Source organism: Gossypium hirsutum, chromosome A09 (genome assembly GCF_007990345.1).
Source record: "Gossypium hirsutum isolate 1008001.06 chromosome A09, Gossypium_hirsutum_v2.1, whole genome shotgun sequence".
Taxonomy (NCBI): domain Eukaryota; kingdom Viridiplantae; phylum Streptophyta; class Magnoliopsida; order Malvales; family Malvaceae; genus Gossypium; species Gossypium hirsutum.
In genome coordinates this window covers 30390487-30412838 of record NC_053432.1, presented here as the reverse complement: position 1 = coordinate 30412838, position 22352 = coordinate 30390487, and the positions used below count along the sequence as shown (strand labels likewise).

The window sequence follows — 22352 nt, the reverse complement described above, 5'->3', positions numbered from 1 at the left end:
TAAGTAGAAAATCCTTGTGTGCCTTGAGCATGGATGCAAGGTTAACTTTATCAGATGACGTTCCTCTAAGAAATTTGTGAAACCCAGAATAACGACAAGGAATAGCAAGCTAAGAGAGCTCAGTGTGAGTTGGCTCTGAATCTAATTTTTGGATTGATTCCAATGGTTTCTTGGTATTTCGAGATAAGATTTATATTCCGAAAGACACCGAGTGGATTCATAAGATTTTGCATGAGGCCCACAATGGACGTCTGTCAGTACACCCCAGTAGTGCAAAAATGTATTACGACTTGAAGAACATATATTGGTGGAATGGAATAAAGAGAGATATTTTCGAGTTTTTTGGGAGGTGCTTAATTTGTCAACAAGTGAAAGCTGAGCACCAAGTACCTTCAGGATTGCTACAGCCTATCATGGTTCCCGAGTGGAAATGGGATCGAATTACCATGGATTTCATAATGGGCTTACCTTTGACACCGAGTAAGAAAGATACGGTGGGGGTCGTTGTTGATCGATTGACGAAGTCGGCTCAGTTTATCCTAGTACGTACCGACTACTCACTTGATAAATTGGCCGAGTTGTATATTTCTAAAATTGTGAGACTTCATGTAGTACCCTTATCGATTATATCGGATAGAGATTTGAGGTTTACCTCGCGATTTTGGAAAATGTTGCAAGAAGTCTTAAGCACGAGATTGAATTTTAGTACCGCCTTTCATCCACAAACCGACGGCCAATCCGAGGAGTGATTCAAATCTTGGAAGACATGTTGAGATGTTTTGTTTTGGAATTTCAGGGTAGTTGGGAAAAATACTTACCTTTGGCTGAGTTTGCCTATAATAATAGTTTTCAGACGAGTTTAAAAATGGCACCTTATGAGGAATTGTATGGTCAGAAATGTCGAACTCCCTTGTATTGGATAGAGCTTAAGGAAAATTAGATGGATAGAGCTCAAGGAAAATCAGATTCACGATGTTGACTTGGTCAAAGAAACTGTGGACAAAGTAAAAGTAATTAGAGATTGTTTGAAGGCGGCATCGGATAGACAAAAGTCTTATACAGATTTGAAAAGAAGAGAAATTGAGTATCAAGTGAACGATAAAGTATTTTTGAAAGCATCCCCATGGAGAAAGGTTCTGAGATTCGGTAGGAAAGGCAAGTTGAGTCCTCGTTTTATAGGACCTTATGAGATCACCGACAGAATCAGACCAGTAGCTTATCGGTTGGCTTTACCGTCTGAGCTAGAAAAGATCCATAATGTGGTCCATGTGTCTATGTTACACCGTTATAGATCAGACCTTCACATGTGATTTCACTGATAGAAGTTGAAATTCAACTAGACATGGCTTTTGGTGAAGAGCCGATCAAGATTTTGGCTCGGGAAATCAAATAGTTGAGAAACAAGAATATTCCCTAAGTCAAAGTGTTATAGCATAGACATGGGGTAGAAGAGGCTACATGGGAGCCCGAGTGTGACAGCCCAAAATTGACCCTAGTCGGGAAGTGGTTTCGGGACCGCTAAACCGAGTCACCAAAATGTTTGAATGTGATATTTGTTGTCTAGAATATGTAATTATGAATGTGTGAAAATTTCAAGCTTCGATTTAGTCGATTGCATGTGAATTTAGTCAATAGGACTTATGTGCGACATTTTTGAAATGTGATAGGTCGAAGCATAAGGACCTATTAGAGCATGAAATAAAAAGGGGGGGACTTGCATGTCAAATTCCCCCCTAACTAGTAGTGGCCGGCCATGACAAGCATGGTAGACCAAGTGTGATAGGCAAGACATGTCATAGACATGTTGTGTTGGTGCATCATGGGTGGAAAAAAATAAAATAAGGAGCATGGGCATAAAATAATGAAAGGGAATATGATGAAAACAAAAAAAAAAGTGTGTGGTTGTCCCCCCCCCCATTTTGCCGAAACTAGAAAGAAAAACAAAAAAAAATGCTCATCCTTTGGTTCATCTTTGGCCAAAAATTTTAAGGAGGAAGGAAGAAGAAAGGTTGAAGAGGTTCGGCCATGCATGTAACTAGGCTAAGGTATGTTTGATGATGTGCCATGAGATTCATGCATGTTTTTAGTTGCTAGCTTGAGTTCTAATTAGCCCATGGTTCAAATCTTTGCTATGTCATGGGGATGATATTCGGCCTAGGTAGATTTTGTATTAATGCCATTGCATGCTAAATATGAAGCTTGTTAATGATGCATGTGATGGTGGATTGATGATTCTTGAATCTTCTTTTTAGCATTTTTGAGTGAGCACATATGTGCATTGGTTGCTAGATGGAGAAGAATCGGCTAGCAAGTTGTGTGCTAAGGCCGAATATAATTTTTGTATATTAATGAGTAATGCATGTGTTAAATTGATGGAAAGGGAGAGGATGCTTTACTAGTGTATATATGTGTGTATTAGCCAAGTTTTGAACTTGAAACAAAAGGGTGTTTAGTCAATACAAGTGACCATGCTTGTAGAATGTATTAAGTGTTGAAATCGGCCCCAACATAGACATGCATATTCGGCCATAGGAAGGAGATTGGTGTTGCATGTATTCGGTTAGAGGCAAGCATATTGATGCTTTTGTCTTGGCTTAGAAAATTCGGCCAAGGGGGAAAAATTAGCTAAAATGTTGAGTTTGATTCATGATTCCGTACATATATGACTTTAATGTCTAATGTATAAATATGGGCTAAGTGCCTTGTGTTCCTCTTTTCGATGCTCAAATGATTAAATCAATTTATTTGTTTAATTAAGCTCAAGAGCAAAGGGGAACTAAATCCGATAAAGGGAAGGAAAAAGTGGTCGAATAGCTATCGGAATCGTTCGACAACACCCGAGGTAAGTTCTTGAGTAAAAGAGCTTAAATTATGATTTGATTAGATCATGTTTTAAGCAAATTAAAATCATGCTCTTTGTGTGGCTATTGAGCCGAAATTGCAAGAATGATAAATGTCTTGTGTTTGAGTTTTGCTAACGAAAACGAAATACGAATGTGCCATGATTTATTGTTAAATGTGCATGGTTATTTGAATGATGTCCGGGCTAAGTCCCAAAGGCTTTGTGCTAAGTGACCATATCCGGACTAAGATCCGAAGGCATTTGTACGAGATACTAATTCCGGGCTAAGCCCGAAGGCATTTGTGCGAGTTACTAAATCCGGGTTAAGTCCCGAAGGCAATTGTGCGAGTTACTATAACCGGGCTATGTCCCGAAGGCATTTGAACGAGTAGCTATATCCGGTTAAATTCCGAAGGTACGTGATTTGGGAATGAATGATCTTGCTGTAAAAATTTCAGTAAATACTCTAGAAACATCCTAACATTGAGGTATGTTTCGTATGTGCTTGAATTTAGTTGAGCCCTTACAAATAAGTATTCGCTCAGTTGATAAATGAGCTACCGGCCTTTGGCTAAGTTGATCTTTTGTGTATGTACATAAGGGTTGGTAATGTGAAGCAAGTATGATATCGAAAATTTGTGCATATGAAATTATTCGTTTAGCTATATGGATGCTATACTTTTGCTGTGCTGGAATTCCTTGCTCAAAACTTACTAAGCATAAATTGTTTACTCCGTTTCTTTGATCCTCTGTTTTATAGATTTTGGTTCTCCAGCTATCGGACTCGGGATTTTGAAGTCGAAGTCGCCCCCACTATCAAAGCCCCCCCCCTTTTGGTACAATTTTGGTTGAACTTCGAAATGGCATGTATAGGACTACCCTTTTTGTTGTGGGTCATGGACCCTTTGGACTTGTATAATTTTGGATAGCCATGCGAAAATGGCTTATATATGTTTGAGTACAATGTTATAATCATTTGGTGTGGATATGCTTGACAAGGATTGGCCATGGGAATGGTTAATCACTATCATAAATTGTGCTATTTATGCAAAAGGGGCTAGTTGAATCATGGAAACTATGAAATAGGTAAAGTCTACCTTAAAGGCAGATGCTGACAGCAGCAGTGATGTAGATTTGGAAAATCACTAAAAATAGTAGGAATGGAATTAAATAGTGAATAAATTATGTAAACGAACCTTGATGAATCTATTTTCATAGGAAAGTAACAAAACAATCATACGGATAGTATGTTAAGAGATATTCAGGTTCTTGTGAGACAGGGCCAGAACGGTTTCTGGATTTCCTGTTCCGACTTTGGAAATTCATTATAAATTAACCAGAAACAATTAGGAGTCAAGCCATATATGTATAGATTCCTCTCTGAGTATAGTTTCTATAGAAACAAATGGCATCAGTATTGTAGCCCTGTACAGGGAGATATCCAAGTCGTAATGCGCAAAGGTCAGTGTAGTCGATCCCTGTAACATGGGAGACTTTGACTAATAAACTGTACTAATTGGCCTAACCAAAAATTCTAGAAAAAAATATGTAGATGGGAATATGAGTCTAGTTTCAGGGAAAATTTACAGAACTGGATTCTGAGTTTCTGAACTCAAGATATGATTTTTAAAGCGACTAGTAAGCAGATTGGAAGTGTCTGAGAAATTTTTTTTAAGTCTGTTAACACCTCGTGTTCGACTCCGGTGACGGTCTCGGGTTCAGGGTGTTACACCGAGGAGGCCATGAAAGACCAATACCCGCACTTGTTTACCAGTAAGATTTTCGGGGACGAAAATCCCTAAGGGGGAGAATTGTAATATCCCAAATTAGGGCCTAGTAGGAATAGTGGTTTCGAGACCACAAATGTAACGCCCCAAAAATCATGAACTTTCTTTTTGTGATGGTTTTGATAAAATGTGTGCTTAATATTCTTAGTCAAGTGTTATTTATGTGATAATAGGCCTTGGTTAAGTTTAGAGTTTGAACTTTGGGGTGGAGGAAATTATAGTTTAATAATTAAAAGAACCTTGATGGCAAGTAGTTTGGGTTTTAAAGACATGAAGGAGAAACTGGACACAAGGAGCCTTGTGTTGGAGTGGCAAGTAGCGTCACATGTGGGGCTTAGAGGTGGCGTCACATGCGTGGCAAGGAGGTATGGGGTTCGAATCCCTCCTTGCTCAAAAGAAGGATTTATTTTTGCTCAAGAAATGGCCAGTAATGGCGTTGGATGTGAACTCTGAAGGGAGTGATAAGAGGAGAAATTTAAGGAAGGGATTAAGGAGTTATCTGGGAGAAAAATTAGGAGATGAGAGGTGTAGAGAAGTGGAGCCGAATTGGGAATTTGGGGATAGGTAAATTCGGCTATAGTATATATAGGTGCCGATTTTGGGAATTCAAGGCTAATGCCGAATTCTTCCTTTCTTTTTACCGAAAACACTTTTCTCTTCAAATATCTAAAAGCCGAAATCCCTTATTCTTTCTCTTTTAGTTTGTGCCAATTTCTTCCCTTCCTTTCTCATCAAACTCTTTTCTTTCTTGCTCCTAGTTACTTTCTCTAAAGCCGAATATCTTTTGGCCAAAATCCTATTGTACCGCCATTTTTTATTCAATGTTGGCCGATCAATTCTTGTGTAAATGCTTTACTTTATTTTAATTGGTCTTCCTAGTATTGATTTCTTCTCTCCCTCACTCTTTCTAAATCGGTTTGGTAGGGGATTAGTATCAAATCTCGGATTTCAGATCTCTGTCGAATTGCTCATTAGGTGTTTTGGGGTTTTGGGTAAGTATTCCTCTTTTATTTGTTAAGGTTGGCCGAATAGTCATGGATGATTTAATAGTAACTTAAGATGATTGTGAATCACTTGTTGTTTGGTTCTTAATGATTAAGATTGATGCAGATTTAAGAAATACTCGTGATTAGTGATCAAGGAAGAGCTGTTAAGGCTTGTCGTTCAAGGTAAGGCAAATGTGAGATTTTTGGTTTTTGGTGATCGTATTTGATAAGTGTGTGATTAATCATTGAGTGACATCATTTGTAGGTTCGTGGCTAAGGATATCGCGACACGTTTTAGTACCAGGTGTATACCTACACTGCACACACACAGTAGACCGGCAAATTCTGAAATACCGGAAAGCTGAAATGCTGAAAAGTCGAAAGTTTTGGTTACAATAGTCTTGTGAGTGCGTGAACACTCGTAAGAGGGGAAACCGATAGGTTATCAGAGGCCCCATGAGTGATTCCATGGACTTGGGCCATGTATTGGCCAACCGGGCTGGAATGGGCTAAAGAGCTCGATGGGCTGTAGGGCCCATAATAGGCAAAATTGGCAAATTGATACTATCTGATGAAAAATCATATGATTGCATGACTATGAATGTGATTCGGCCTGACGGGCCATATGAAAGTGATTCGGCCTGATGGGCCACATGAATGTGATTGGGCCCGATGGGCCATATGAATGAGATTGGGCCTAAAGGGGCCAAATGAATAAGTATGGATCTGTTAGTGTTTAGTTAGGGGTTGTGGACCTAGTTTTTTGGTAACTACTCAATCAGGCATAAAACTTAATTAGTTAATTAATTGCGACCGTGGATGAGTCATAAGGTTAAGGTGTGGCAATGGGTATATGCATGTCTAGGATTGGATCTAGAGAGAGCTTGGTACTTAACCGGTCTTAATGACCCATCTCTTCTTCCCTGGAATCCTATCTGGTGTATAGTGTCTGTTCATTTTAGCCAACGAGGACTTGTTAACGAGCTACGGTAAGTAATAAACCCATAATAAAGAGAAATTATCAAAATGTCCGTAAGGGTGAGAATGACTAAAATACCCCTATGTGTTGAATATAAGATTTATGGATGTGCATGTGTACCTATTGCATTCATATGATATTCTGTTTCGGTTGCATATGGGTTAGGAATTATGGAATAGAGGAAGTATATGAGGATCTAATGGTTGCTTGACGACTGTGGATCCACCGATGGCTTTTTAAGCCCAAAATATGATTACCAGCTTTGCTGCAATGTTAGCTAGTATCGCAATCGGGCTACCATTGGAGTGTATCGGATGGGTGGGTCAATATTTATATCCCCACATGGAGTGTTTCAAGGAATGGAGATGGTGTGTAGCGGTTGGATGGGTGGCATTCGTGCATATTTGATTGCTTTACTTCTGTTATGATATTGAATTGGGCTCAGGCCCAAAAAGACTTGCAATTGCATTCATTTCTATTTTCCAAGGGTTGCACACACTGAGTTTTCAAAAACTCACCCCCTCTTTTATTTTCCTCATGTGATCCTCAGTAGGTGGTTCGACGGTTGGAGGGACTCCGAGGTGGCCAGCTAGCAAGACGACTTGGACTTCTTCTCTTAAGCCTATAATTTCTAGTATTTAAAGTTATTTCAGTTCGGAATGTAATAAGGCCTTTCCTCTGGTTATTATTCAAATTAGGATTATATTTATTATTATTATGCTTTATATTTACTAGAAGTAGAACATGGTTTTCTTAAAACCATAACTGTTTTTAAATACTACGTTTCCGCAACTCAATTTTTAAATGACAAGCTTTCATAGATCATTTATTTTAAATAAAGCTTCCACAACTGAAAAGAGATTTTACAAAGTAATTACTATCATACAAAAAGGAATAGATTTTTTAAAAATACACCTCACTTTGAAAGCAGCAAATACAAGCTGGTATTCTACTCCAGGTTTTTATTCTAAAGAAGGATTTTCAATGAAAACAAGGTTTTTGATAAAACACTTCAATATGACACACTGGATTCAGCCCTAACGTCTGGGCCGAGTTTGGGGTGTTATATTTAGTGGTATCAAAGCCAGGTTGCAAAACTTGAGCTGTGAAGTGGGCCTTATTATTTGGGTTTGTTTTTTTTTAAAAAAGAATTGGATCACAATGTTTTGGAAAAAGTTCTTGATGTGCGGCACACCGAGTCTCCAATGTCGAACCGAGTAAGTTCTTTTATTTTTAAGCTTGTTTAATTTGATATACTGTAGATAGTCAGTGGGCTACTTTAGATGATTATACTAAGGCTTTTAGTTGGAGTGAAACTGTAGCCCGTAGGACCTTGAAACTGTAGAGGATTTACAAAAACAACTTTCTTTGTAATACTTTCATAAAACATCGACTTAATTATTGAAACTTTAAAACTGCATAAAATTTCTCATCTAAATAATACATGAATCAACGATGAATGCTAGAAGAGGTGCAAGGGGCCGTGGCAAAGGCCGCGAAAGTGTTAGGGCTGAATCGTCAACATCGGGTCATGTGCCCAATGTTTGAGTAGAAGAGGCTCCGGCCTCACCTATGGCTGAGACTGGACCGTATGATCGGGCCGCGAGGGATGATGCATTGTCACAGGCAATGCTGAAGATTTTGGAAAGGGTCGCAGGGCCCAATAAGGGCATGGCTGGTGTGGCTCCTAACGTGGTTGAATATTGGTTGGAGGCCATTGAAAGGATAATGGAGGACTTGGACTGTTCACCTGAACAAAAGTTGAAAGGGGCAGTGTCACTACTTAGGGAAGAAGCTTACTAGTGGTGGCTGACAGTGAAAGAGGGCACCCAACCTGAGCAAGTCACTTGGGAATCCTTCAAAACTGCGTTTCAAGGGAAGTATGTGGGTGCGAGTTATGTGGATGCTAGAAGGAAGGAATTCTTGAACTTGACCCAGGGAAACAAATTTGTGGCGGAGTTTGAGGTGGAATTTTTACGCCTTAGTAGGTATGCAAGAGTTACGATGGCAACGAACTATGAGCGTTGCGTTAGGTTTGGGGATGGTCTTAGGGATAGCCTTAGAGTATTGATAGCTCCACAAAGGGGTAAGAATAAAAGAGAGGCTGAGACTCCTCGTGTTGGACAGAGGCCTGGGGCTAGGGCCGGAGTTAATGGGCTGGTTAGAGTAGGGCCCCCTGCTTTCAATCTACGGGTGCCGCCTTGTGCTACTTGTGGAAAAAGTCAAGCAAGAGAGTGCTAGAGGAGAACAAGAGCCTGTCTGAGTTGTGGTTCCATGGAGAATCGTCTCAAAGAATGTCCCAAAAGACCAGATCAGAGGCAAGTCTTTGGTAGAGCTAATGGATAGCCACTGAGCGGTGGTCAGCAGCCGCCTGGAGACTGTGGTCAGGCCAAGGGTGGAAACGTTTTGGGTCGTGGAGCACCGGGCAGAGGTACTGGTCATGCTGAGGCGAGACAGCCAGCGTTGGTCTATGCAGCACGTCATTGAGAGGACGAAGACACTCTAGAGGTGAATACTGGTGCATACTTTACCCATAGTGTGCTATTTACTTAGTTTGGAATTAGAGTGTGCAGCAGGAGCGTGGTGTGGTAGCCTGTGTTATGCAGCTGTACTGATAGTTGGAAATTTCGAGGACAAAATTTCTTTTATGGGGTAGAGTTGTAACGCCCCAAAAATCCCAAAATTTCTTTTCATGATGGTTTTGATATAAGGTGTTCTTAATATTCCTACTCAAGTGTTATTTATGTGATAATAGGCCTTGGTTAAGGTTAGAGTTTGAACTTTGTGGTGAAGGAAATTATAGTTTAATAATTAAAAGAACCTTGATGGCAAGTAGTTTAGCTTTTAAATAAATGAAGGAGGAACTGGATAAAAGGAGCATTGTGTTGGAGTGGCAAGTATAGTCACATGTGGAGCTTAGAGGTGGCGTCACATGCATGGCAAGGAGGTTTGGGGTTCGAATCCCTCCTTGCTCAAAAGAAGGATTTATTTTTGCTCAACAAATGGCCAGTAGTGGCATTGGATGTGAACTCTAAAGGGAGTGATTAGAAGAGAAATTTCAAAAAGCGATTGAGGAGTTATCAGGGAGAAAGATAGGAGATTAGGGGTGTAGAGAAGTGGAGCCGAATTGGGAATTTGGGGATAGGTAAATTCGGCTATAGTATATATAGGTGCTGATTTTGGAAATTCAAGGCTAATGTCGAATTCTTCCTTTCTGTTTATCGAAAACACTTTTCTCTTCAAATATCTAAAAGCTGAAATCCCTTATTCTTTCTCTTTTAGTTTGTGCCAATTTCTTCCCTTCCATTCTCACCAAACTCTTTTCTTTCTCGCTCCTAGTTACTTTCTCTAAAGCCAAATATCTTTTAGCCAAAATCCTATTATGCCGCCACTTTTTCTTCAACGCTGGCCGATCGATTCTTGTGTAAGTGCTTTACTTTATTTTAATTGGTCTTCCTAGTACCGATTTCTTCTCTCCCTCACTCTTTCTAAATCTGTTGGGTAGGGGATTAGTATCAAATCTCGAATTTTAGATCTCTGCCGAATCGTTCATTAGGCGTTTTGCGATTTTGGGTAAGTATTCCTCTTTTATTGGTTAAGGTTGGCCAAATGGCCATGGATGATTTAAGAGTGACCTAAGATGATTGCGAGTCACTTGTTGTTTGGTTCTTAATGATTAAGATTGATGTAGATTTAAGAAATACTCGTGATTAGTGATCAAGGAAGAGCTGTTAAGGCTTGTCGTTCAAGGTAAGGCAAAGGTGAGATTTTCAATTTTTGGTGATCATATTTGATAAGTGTGTGATTAATCTTTGAGTGACATCATTTGTAGGTTCGTGGCTCAGGAGATCGCGACACGTTTTAGTACCTAGTGTGTACCTACACTGCACACACAGAGTAAACCGGCAAATCCTGAAATGCGGAAAAGCTAAAATGCTGAAAAGTCAAAATTTGGCTACAATTGTCTTGCGAGTGCGCGAACACTCATAAAAGGGAAACTGATAGGTTATCAGAGGCCCCAAGAGCGATTGCATGGACTTGGGATGTTTATTGGCCAACTGGGCCAGAATGGGCTAAATGGGCCGGATGGGCTGTAGCGCCCATAATAGGCAAAATTGGCAAATCGATACTATGTGATGAAAAATGATATGATTGCATGACTATGAATGCCATTGTGCCTGACGGGCTATATGAAAGTGATTGGGCCTAATGGGCCATATGAATGAGATTGGACCTAAAGGGGTCAAATGAATAAGTATGGATCTGTTAGTGTTTAGTAAGGGGTTGTGGACCCAATTTTTTGGTAACAACTCAATCAGGAATAAAACTTAATTAGTTAATTAATTGCGACCGTGGATGAGTCATAAGGTTAAGGTGTGGCAATGGGTATATGCATGTCTAGGATTGGATCTAGAGAGAGCTTGGTACTTAAGCGGTCTTAATAACTCACCTCTTCTTCTTTGGAATCCTACCTGGTGCATAGTGTCTGTTCACTTTAGCCAATTCAGACTTGTTCATGGGCCAAGGTAAGTAATAAACATATAATAAAGAGAAATTATTGAAATGCCCCTAAGGGTGAGAATGACTAAAATAATCCTATGCGTTGAATATAAGATTTCTGGATGTGCATGTGTACCTGCTACATTCATATGATATTCTGTTTAGGTTGCATATGGGTTAGGAATTATGGAACGGAGGAAGTATATGAGGATCACATGGTTGCTTGATGGTCGTGGATCCACTGATCGCTTTTTAAGCCCAATATATGATTAGCAGCTTTGCTGCAACATTAGGTAGTACCGGAACCAGGCTACCATTGGAGTGTATTGGATGGGTGGGTCGATATTTATATCCCCACATGGAGTGTATTGGGGGATGGAGATGGTGTGTAGCGGTTGGATGGGTGGGATTCGTGCATATTTGGTTGCTTTACTTTTGTTATAGTATTGAATTGGGCTCAGGCCCAAAAAGACTTGCTATTGCATGCTTTTCTATTTGCCAAGGGTTGTACACACTGAGTTTTCGAAAACTCACCCCCTCTTTTATTTTTCTCATGTGATCCTCAGTAGGTGGTTCGACGGTTGGAGGAACTCCTAGGTGGCCAGCTAGCAAGACGACTTGGACTTCTTCTCTTAAGCCTATAATTTCTAGTATTTAAAATTATTTCAGTTCGAAATGTAATAAGGCATTTCCTCTGGTTATTATTCAAATTAGGATTGTATTTATTATTATGCTTTATATTTGCTAGAAGTAGAACATGGTTTTCTCAAAACCATAACTGTTTTTAAATACTATGTTTCCGCAACTCAATTTTTAAATGACAAGTTTCCATAGATCATCTCTTTTAAATAAAGCTTCCGCAACTGAAAAAAGATTTTACAAAGTAATTATTATTATACAAGAAGGAATAGTTTTTTTTGAAAAATACACCTCACTTTGAAAGCAGCAAATACAAGCTGGGATTCTACTCCAGGTTTTTATTCTAAAGAAGGGTTTTCGATGAAAACAAGGTTTTTGACAAAACACTTCAATGTGACACGTCCGGGCCGGGTTTGGGGTGTTACAACAAATTCAAAATAAAAATAATTAATTTATGACTATTATGAGGTTTATGATATAAATGCAGCTTGTGTGAAAATTCCATAAAGAAATTCTATGTGTAAGGTGCCTAGTTGTAAATTAGGGACCAAATTGAATAAATTACAAAACTTAAGCTCTAGAAGCTTTTAACATGAAATTTGCTTGGTATTATACGTTAAAAGGTCTTAAATAGCTATTTGCCCAATTTCTATAATTTTTGACAAAAATGGTCTTTGATGGACAAAAATTAAAGGTTAGTAAAGAGGGGCATTTTGGTCATTAGTTAATAAAAGAACTAAAAAGGGCAAAATAAGCCAAAAATCATGCTCATCTTCCTCCTTGGCTGTCGAATTTTGGGGGGAACTATAGCTAAGGTTTTCAAACTTTTCAAGCTTGGAAGTAAGTGTTCCCTAGCCTCGTTTTTAATGTTCTTTACATTTTTAAAATCCTCGTAACATGATATACCCGTTCCTAGCCATATTTTAAGCTAGAGTTCATATTAGAATTTTGACCCATGCATGAGATGTGTGTATTTTGATGTTTAATGGAAGAATATGATAGCTTGAGGTGTGTTTAACATCTTTTACTAAGTGATTTTGCATGAAAACACTTAAAAAGGACTAAATTGAAAAAGATATAAATCAAGTGATAAAAATCTATTTTTGATGAGTAATGTGGGTTTCTATGAGTACAAGAAACATTCGACTAGGCTTGGGTAATAAAGAAAATGAGTAAATTTCAATATACGACCCTAGGGACTAAATATAATTTAGTGAAAGTTTAGGGGCAAAACTATAATTTTGTAAAATTGTGATTTAAGGACTGGTTTGATCAATGTGATAATTAAATAAGTAAACTTTGTTATTATAGATCAAGAAAAATGGAGTCCAGACCTAAACCGAGGGAAAAACAAGGTTTAGGACTAAAACGTAAAGTTAACAACATTTTGGAACTAGGGTAAGTTTGTGGGTAAGTAATTCAACAATTTCATTATCATCTATCTAATACTTGTTTTGTAAGGAATGTGTATGTATGTCTTTATTGAACTTGACTTGTGATGATTCGATGACAAATAGAGGATAGCTTTGTATCTCGAAAATCCCGGGTGACCTTGATGAATACTTGGGATTCGGATATCGTGACACCATGGTTAATGAGATCCCGTGTAAGACCATGTCTAGGACATGGCATTGGCATTGAAATGAGATCCCGTATAAGACCATATCAGGGATATGGCTTCGGCATCATTAACTAATTTCGTATAAGACCATGTCTGGGACACAGCATCGGCACCGATGTGAGACCTCGTATAAAACCATATCTGGGATATGGCATCGATATGTAGTCCCATGTAAGACCATGTCTGGGACATGGCTTTGGCACCCTATTTGGTGTACGATAATCCTGAACAGCCTTCATTATTCCAAGTGGTTCAATGGGCCATTCACGGTTAAGGCTAATAAGTGGAGTGATATGAGTAAGAAAGTTGTAGTACAAGTATGTATGTAAACCTCATGAGTATTGAACTCGGTTCTTGATGAAAATTTAGCTTGAGTAAGGAAGAGTAAGATAACCTATGAAGTTCAAAGGCATTTATTGTCAATCCTCACTAAGTTCATCATGTGTAAATTGATAATTAGTAGCATGTTTGATACATGAAATTTTCATGATCTATATTGTTTATTATTTACATACAACTTACTAAGCTTTGTGCTTACCCCCTTTCTTTTCCTTTCCTTTTAGCATTGCCAAGTTAGCTCGGGGATCGTGGACGTCGACGCTCGAGTTACACTATCAACAAATCTTTTGGGTTATATTTGGTTTAATACATTTAAATATGGCATGTACAGGGGACTTAGTATTTTTTATATATGTCATGTTGGTTAGTCAAAAGTGATGGCTCATGTTAGTATATTATTTCATTTTGTATTTAGCCATGAGATGTGGCTCATATTGACTATTGGGTTGTAACCCTAAATATTATTGCATGCATGAAATGTGCTACTGTTCTTGAGATATGTGTTGAGTTGGTAGTTGATAATGGATGGATGATGTCAATTTGTAAGGTTATGGCATGATTTAAGGTAAAGAAATAACTTGAATGAATTTACCAAGTCATGGAGTCTGAATTTTATGTACTTTGACATGTATTTGCCATGCATGAGTTAAAGCTAAGGAGGTCTAAGTAACCCATTTTTGCTATGATGATCATCATTAATATATATATAAGTATGTATGTGTTAATGAGGGTGACAAAAGGGCTTGCGAATTAGCCTCAAAATTGCCCACATGGGCAGACACACGAACGTGTGTCTAAATTGTGTGTGACACACGGTCTGCCCCCATGGGCGTGTGATCCGGCCGTGTGTCCCCTGCAACCTAGTTTTACAAGTTAGTATGCATGGTAGTAAACACACGGGTAGAGACACGGTTGTGTGTCTCAACTATGTGGAGGACACAGCCTTCGGACATGGGCATGTGCCCAGATCGTGTGAAGTTTAAACTTTTAATACGAAAATTAAATTCGCCACATGGCCTAGGACATGGGCGTGTGACTTGGCCGTGTGATCTTTAATTGATGATGACGTCATAAACATAGAGTTTCACGGTCTAGAGACACGAGCGTGTGACGCCCTTTTATGAAAAATCTTCCAAGTTTTTTTAAAGTTCTCGATTTTATCCCGAGCCACCCCCGATGCATGTTTTGGGCTTTGTAGGCCCGCAATAGGGAAGATATGTATGTGTAGGCGCAATTTCATACTCAAAGAAATTTTATGGCTCGATTTTGTGTGTATGTTTATATTTAAGTCCGGTAATGCCTCGTATCATGTCCCTGCGTCGGACACAGGTAAGGGGTGTTACACGATGTGAAGTACAATTTCTAGGAAGAGCCATATTTGTTCAAAAAGTGTGTAGATCAAATGATCAGGAGATGGATTGAAGAAAATGAGGTACATAAGATTTTATATCATTGTCACACAGCTCCGAGTAGGGGACACTTCAAAGGTACACGTACTATAGCCAAAATATTGAAAGGTAGATCCTTTTAGCCAACGTTATTCAAAGATGTGTATAGCTACATAAAGAGTTGTGATCGATGCCAGAGAGTTGGAAACATCACCGACAGAAATGAGATGCCCTCGGACGAACATCAATGAGGTAAAATTATTCAATGTTTGGGGTATTGACTTTCTCATTCATTTCCCTCCGTCTTTAGGTCAAAAATATATGTTGGTAGTAGTAGACTATGTATGTAAGTGGGTTGAGGTTGAGGCATATTCGACAAACAATATAAAGATTGTGATGAAGTTTTTGCAAAAACATGTGTTCACAAGGTTTGGAACTCCTAGGTCTATCATTAGGGATTAAGGGTCCAATTTTGTGAACAAATAGTTGAAATGGTTACTCTACAAACATGGAGTGAAGCACAAGGTTGCCACAACTTACCATCCACAGACAAATAGGCAAGCTGAACTAGCGAACAAAGAGAAAAAAGACATACTATATAAGGTAGATTGTCCAAATCGATGAGATTGGTCCAATAGACTAGATGATGCTTTATGAGCCTATAGGATAGCACACAAAACACCTTTAAGGATGTCTCCCTGTCGGTTGATTTTTGGGAAAGCCTGTCATTTTCCCTTGGAGTTAGAAGATAAAGCTTATTGGGCTCTCCAATAGCTCAATTTGGACCCCAAGCTTGCCAAAGAGAAACAAATGCTTCAACTTAATGAGTTAGTAGAATTCTGAACTTTCTCATATGAAAATTTCAAGCTATTCAAGGAGAGATTAAATAGATTTTCCAACTAAGTTGAAAACACTTTGGCCTAGTCCATTTACTATTCACCAAGTTTTTCCAGGTAAGTTAATGTTTAGTGCTTAAAACATTATTGGAGAGATAAAATTGAGCGGGATAAAGTCTTTCATTTTATCGGATACTTATTTTTTCTCGTTTTCTTTTAAATAAAATATTTGGGGTATATTTTTCAGGATTAGTATGTTAAAATAAATCATGTCAAGTGATAAACCATAATTTATACATATTTTTATCCCATGCTTGGCACATTTATGGATTGTTTCTCCTTAAATTTGGTGAATTCGATGCTCCTAATTCTTTAATTTCATGTTTTATACTTAGGTGAGCATAGGAGAGTAAAAAGAGCGAGAAACGGGCCAAAAATGGAGAAAATGGACCCACATGGGAAATCAACACGGCCTGGACTTCCTCGCACGAGTAAGCCACATAACCGTGTCTATTTGGTAGGATTGAAGCATGACTTACATGGGTAGACTACATGCCCGTGCCTATTTAACAACCTTGACCATGGTTTAGAGCAATCGCACACGGGCGTGTCCCTGTCAAACCCAAGTATAGTCCTATTCGGAAAATGCCAATTTTGAGGGCTCTTAGGCATTCTAAAGCCTATTTAAACACCTGAGGCGGCACTTAGAATAGACACACAGAGTAGGAAGCAAAGAATTACTTGAAGAAAGCCGATTGATCCATCTCAGAAGCTAGATTATTCATTAAGACTGAAGATCTCCCTTCAATTTCCATTCAGGAGTTTTGGGTTTTCTTTATGTTTTGTATTCATTATTCTTCTGAGATGTTTTATTTTATAATTATGAACTAAACCTCCTAAATACCTAAGGGGAATGAAAGCTAAGATGGATATTGTTATTATTATCTGAACTGTATGATAAATATTTGACTTGTTCTTAATTATATGTTCTTAATTATTGTCTTAATATTCCATGATATTGATTCAAGTTAATGCGCTTACTCAGAGAACCAAAAGTCCCTATCTAAGAGTAAATTTGTCGTAATTAAGCGGAGTTGATTGCACGCCTAGAGATAGGGTGACAAGATTTTTTTAGATTAGAGTAAAACCTAATAAGGGGATCCATAGATCGAGTTAATGCAACACTAGGGCGTTAATTAGAAAGAGATTTCAATTAATGAACCTAGGGTTAGACGTTATTAGTCTTGAGAGAGATAATAATATAACTTAGGTATTTGTACAGATCAAGTCAAATCAATAAATCGTCTGTTTCAGAGTAAAATAACAAGTGAAGTCTAGCTGGATTTTTCCTTGGGTATTGTCTTAATCAAACGAGTTTTCCCAAAAGCTTTTCCCCAATTTTCTCTCTGTGCACTCTTAGTTTAGTTAATTAGTGTAGATAAACAAATCTCTTAATTTTTAGGCTAGATAATAAAAAGAAAGTAATTACTAGTACTCTTGGTTCCTTTAGGTTCAACAATCCGGTCTTACTACTGTTCGATAGGTACACTTGCCTTTATCGTGATAATAGTTAGTTTCAAGAACGATTAATTATAAATTTTTTAAAACTTGTCGCGAATATCACAAATCAAGTTTTTGGCGCCGTTGCCGGGGAACTAAGATATTAGGAACACTCGATTTTTATTACTTTAGCCATTTTACTTTATTTTCAATTTAAAATTTTATTTTCTTTTCTAATTTTTCTTTTATTCGCTTCTGGCAGGTTTTTATAGTGTATAACTAGAAGAAACCCGTTGGGACCATTACTGTTTGACAGTGAGATCGATCGCACAGTTCGCAGAAACCAAAGAGAAATAAGGCGAAGCCTAAGATACATAGAGGAAGAGCAAGAGGATGATATTCACACTACAACCGAGGAGATGACTGAAAACCAAGAGAATCCACTACCTCCTGCGATTGCTACTAATCAGAATCCTGCTTCGCGTACTATGTATGATTATTCTAAACCTTCTTAAACAGGAACTGAATCGAGCATAGTTAGGCCTGCTATTGCTGGAAATAATTTTGAACTGAAACCTAACACCATTCAAATGATCCAACAGTTTGTTCAGTTTGATAGTTTGTAGGACGAGGACCCAAACGCTCATTTGGTGAATTTCTTAGAGTTTTGTGACACTTTTAAAATCAATGGCGTTTCATATGACGCCATTCGCATTTGGTTGTTTCCCTTTTCGTTGAGGAATAAGGCTAAACAGTGGTTGAACTCATTACCACTAGGGTCAATCACTACTTGGGAACAAATGACCGAAATTTTTTTATTAAAATATATTTCGTCGACTAAAACAGCCAAATTACATAATGATATTTCTTCTTTTCTACAGATGGATTTAGAAACACTCTATGATGCATGGGAGAGATACAAGGACCTTTTTAGAAGATGGCCCCACCATGGGTTACCACTCTGGCTACAGGTTCAAACATTTCACAATGGCCTAGATCCTTCGACTAGATAGATGATTGACATGGCTGCTGGAGGAACTATCAATAATAAGACACCTGAGGATGCTTATAAATTCATAGAAGAGATGTAACTGAATAATTATTTGTGGCAACTCATGAGGACAAAGCCGAAAAAAGCAACTGGCATTTTAACGTTGATTCTGTCACCATGCTCTCGAATCAGGTAGAACTTTTGAATAGAAAAATTGATGGTTTCTTTGGTTCTTCACAGGTTCACCCAGTAATGCAATGCAAAGCAAGTAGAGGAGGATCGAGCAATTCAAAATACTCACCCAATGGCCACAAATGGAGAATGAGCAATTAAATTATATGGGTAATAACCCTCGATCTCAAAATAATCCTTATAGTAACACTTATAATGCAGGATGGAAGAACCACCCAAATTTCTCATGGGGAGGCCAAGGTAATCAGAGACCACCACCCCCTCCAGGCTTTCAACAACCATCGTACCAGTAGTAAAAGAAGCCAAACCTTGAGGAGATGCTAACAAAATTCATCTCGATGTCAGAAACTCATTTTCAGAATACTGAGACAGCACTTAAGAATCAACAAGCATCGATCCAAGGGCTCGAAACTCAGATAGGCCAGTTTGCTAAATTAATATCTGAATGACCACAAGGTAGCCTGCCGAGTAACACTGAATCTAACCCAAGGGAGAAGCTCAATGCAATTACCTTTCAAGATGAGGAAGGGTTAGTTGCACATGAACCAGAACTGAGGCAAGAAACTGTGGTAAGTAAAGGAAAAAGATGAGGTGGACCACAATGACCAGAAATAAGTAAGTAAAGAGTACAAACCACGTGTACCATACCCAAATGCGACAAGGAAAGACCACTCAGACGACCAATTTGGTAAATTTCTTAAACTTTTAAAGAAATTACATATTAACTTACCATTTATTGAAGTGCTTTCATAGATGCCGAACGTAGTCGAATTCTTAAAGGAGCTTTTAACAAATAAGCGGAAGTTGGATGAGGCGTCGCATGTGGAGCTAAATGCGGTTTGCTAAACCATACTACAGAATAAGCCGGCCAACAAATTGAAAGATCCAGGGAGTTTTACGATTCCCTGTTTAATTGGTAGCTTAGATGTTAATAATGCTTTGGCTAATTTAGGGGCTAGTATCAATGTCATGCCTTACAAAATGTTTAAGCAACTAGGTCTTGGGAAACCCAAACAAACTAGGATGAGTATTCAAGTAGCCGATAAAACAATCAGATTTCCTAGGGGATTATTGAAAATGTACTCGTTAAAATTGACAAATTTATATTCCCAGTTGATTTCGTTGTTCTAGACATAGAGAAGGACAGTAACGTTCCTTTAATTTTAGGGAGGCCCTTTTTAGCAACTGCTACAACTATAATTGATATTGGTACAGGTGAACTCACATTCGTGTGGGAGATGAAACAATCACCCTTCAAGCTTATAATTCGAATAGCACATCGAAAATTGAAGGTGGTTGTATAAATCATACTATTAAAACTGACCATGTGGTGCAGCCTACTTTGCAGGAAACAGGTTTGAAGAGCATTTATGAGCCATGTTCAAGCAACATCAAATGACCTATCTATGAAGAACGAAGGCTACAAATCGATGAGCTAGATGAATGGCGGACACATTAACCGAGAACTCACCATAAACTAAGAACTCACCATAAACCAAAACCAAGCCAGGACGAGCTCAATACCTCACCAAATCAACTTAAGGTTGGAGACAAAGTACTGCTGGATGCAGCAGATCCTCGCATTGCCACTTCTGAACCTAATAGAACAATCCCTCTTACGATACTCAATATTTTCCCATATGGTACAGTTGAGGCAATTCATCCCAAATTCGGCACTTTTAAGGTAAACAGTATTTGTCCTAAACTTTATGTTGATAAAATTGATAATAGGGATAAGGAGTGTAAACTGTAATATCCCGAATTAGGGCCTAAACAGAATAGTGGTTTCGTGACCACAAAATCAAGATAGAAATAACTATTTTATAATTATTTTGATGTTTATGATATGATTTCATGATTGTTTGAAAATTTCGTGATGAAATCCTATGCCTAAAGTGCTTAAATTGAAATTAGGGACTAAATCGAATAATTTGCAAAACTTGCATTCTAGGAGTTTTTAGTATGAAACTGCTTTGGAATATTAATGAGGAGGTCTTAAATAGGAATTTGACCAATTTCTAAGTCTATGGACAAAAATTGGACATTGATGGAATTTTTTTGAAAGTTTAGTAGGAAGGGCATTTTGGTATTTAGTTATTAAAATGAATTAAAAACAAAATTAAAAGCCAATTTTTGTCCATCTTCTTCATTAGGCCGAGGGTTCTCCATAGCTAGGGTTTTTTTCAAGCTTCCAAGCTCCATAGTAAGTGATTCCAAGCCCCGTTTTTAATGTTTTTTACGTTTTTGGAATCTTGGTAACTCGATTAAGCTTATGCTAGCAATAATTCAACCTAGGGTTCATATTTGGAAAAATACCCATATGTGAAATTTTTGTATTTTGGTGTTTTATGATAGAATATGAGGTTTTAAATTATGTTAGACAACTTGTATTGCTCAGTTTTAAGTGAAAACGAGTAAAAGGGCTTAATAGGTAAAAATACCTAATAGTCATAAGTACATGTTAGAGTGTGAATTTGATGTTTCTATAGAAGGGAAAAATGATCAGCATGTCATAAAACATAAGAATAAGGAATGAAGTTTAATTCCCGAGCCTAGGGGTAAAAGTGTAATTATGCAAAAGTTTAGGGGCAAAAATGTAATTTTGTCAAAGTTCGTATTAAAGACTGTTTTGATGAATGTATGTATTAAATAAGATTAATTTGGCATTATAGATTAAGAGAAACGAGATTCAAGTCGCGATCGAGGGAAAAATAAAGTTTACGAATAATAGGCTCAATTGCTAATATTTTGTATCGAGGTAAGTTCATGTGTAAATGTAGTAACATAATTGTCATTTTAAGAAATTTAATGTTATTTATATGATATGATGCTTATTATTATCATGAAATGTTATGTTTTGTGGTTATTGTTGAATAATATGTAATTATGTGAATTACTTGATAAGTATGAACTATCACTGAAGTATCGATTTCGATATTCCGTGGAAGATGGCAAAGATGTGTAATCGAGGAAAAAGCCCGTTTTAACCTTGGGAATAGATTAGAATACAAGTGACATGTCACTAGGATATTTGAGTTCCGAACTCGTTGAGTTGAGTCTGAGTTTGTAAGATGTAACTAGGCATCCGAACTCCTTGAGTTGCGAGTTCACTTATGGGCGGGTTACATGGTAGCTTGGCTACATAAGTTTCGCAGGCTATTGAGTTTGTCTAGCTGCGGGTATGGCACTTAAGTTCATGAAATCCGCGTATTCGAATTATATTCCGATGTGTTCAACGGGTGAATCTTAAGTGAATGAGAAGAATGCCTAAAACGAAGGTGATATATTGGTAAGTGTGGTGAATGAGAAAATTTGACAGGTATGTGCTTAAATCCTCAGGTTGAGAACTTGGTATGATGAAATCATAGAAAGATATTAAACGCAAACGAAACACGAATGTCTTGATGTTGTTTATGCAAATGATGTTTTATTTGGAATTGCATGATTATGTTACTTGTTATTTGCATGTGAACTTACTAAGCATTTATGCTTACCCCCTCATTTTCATTCATTGTAGTTGTTGACAAGCCGGCTTGAGAATCGGGATAGGTCGAAGACTCTTTCACACTATCCGAAGGCCTAAATTGGTAAAATGGCTTGTGTATTTTGAATGTGGCATGTATGGCAAAATACTCACTTTGTGTAAATGATTTTATGACATCATTATGGTTTGGTAAGAAAAGGGTTTGTGAATGATTAGCCATTGGAATGGCCAATCTAAATCATATTTGATGCCATGTATGTTTAAAATG

The 22352-nt window shown here is 37.9% G+C and overlaps 1 non-coding gene across 1 annotated transcript; it reads right to left on the bottom strand.

The window, feature by feature from the left end:
* Positions 1-18266: 18266 nt before the first annotated feature.
* LOC121207343 (small nucleolar RNA R71) lies at positions 18267-18372 on the bottom strand. The gene has a single exon (XR_005902433.1). It is a non-coding gene; the product is annotated as a small nucleolar RNA R71 (small nucleolar RNA).
* Positions 18373-22352: the final 3980 nt, after the last annotated feature.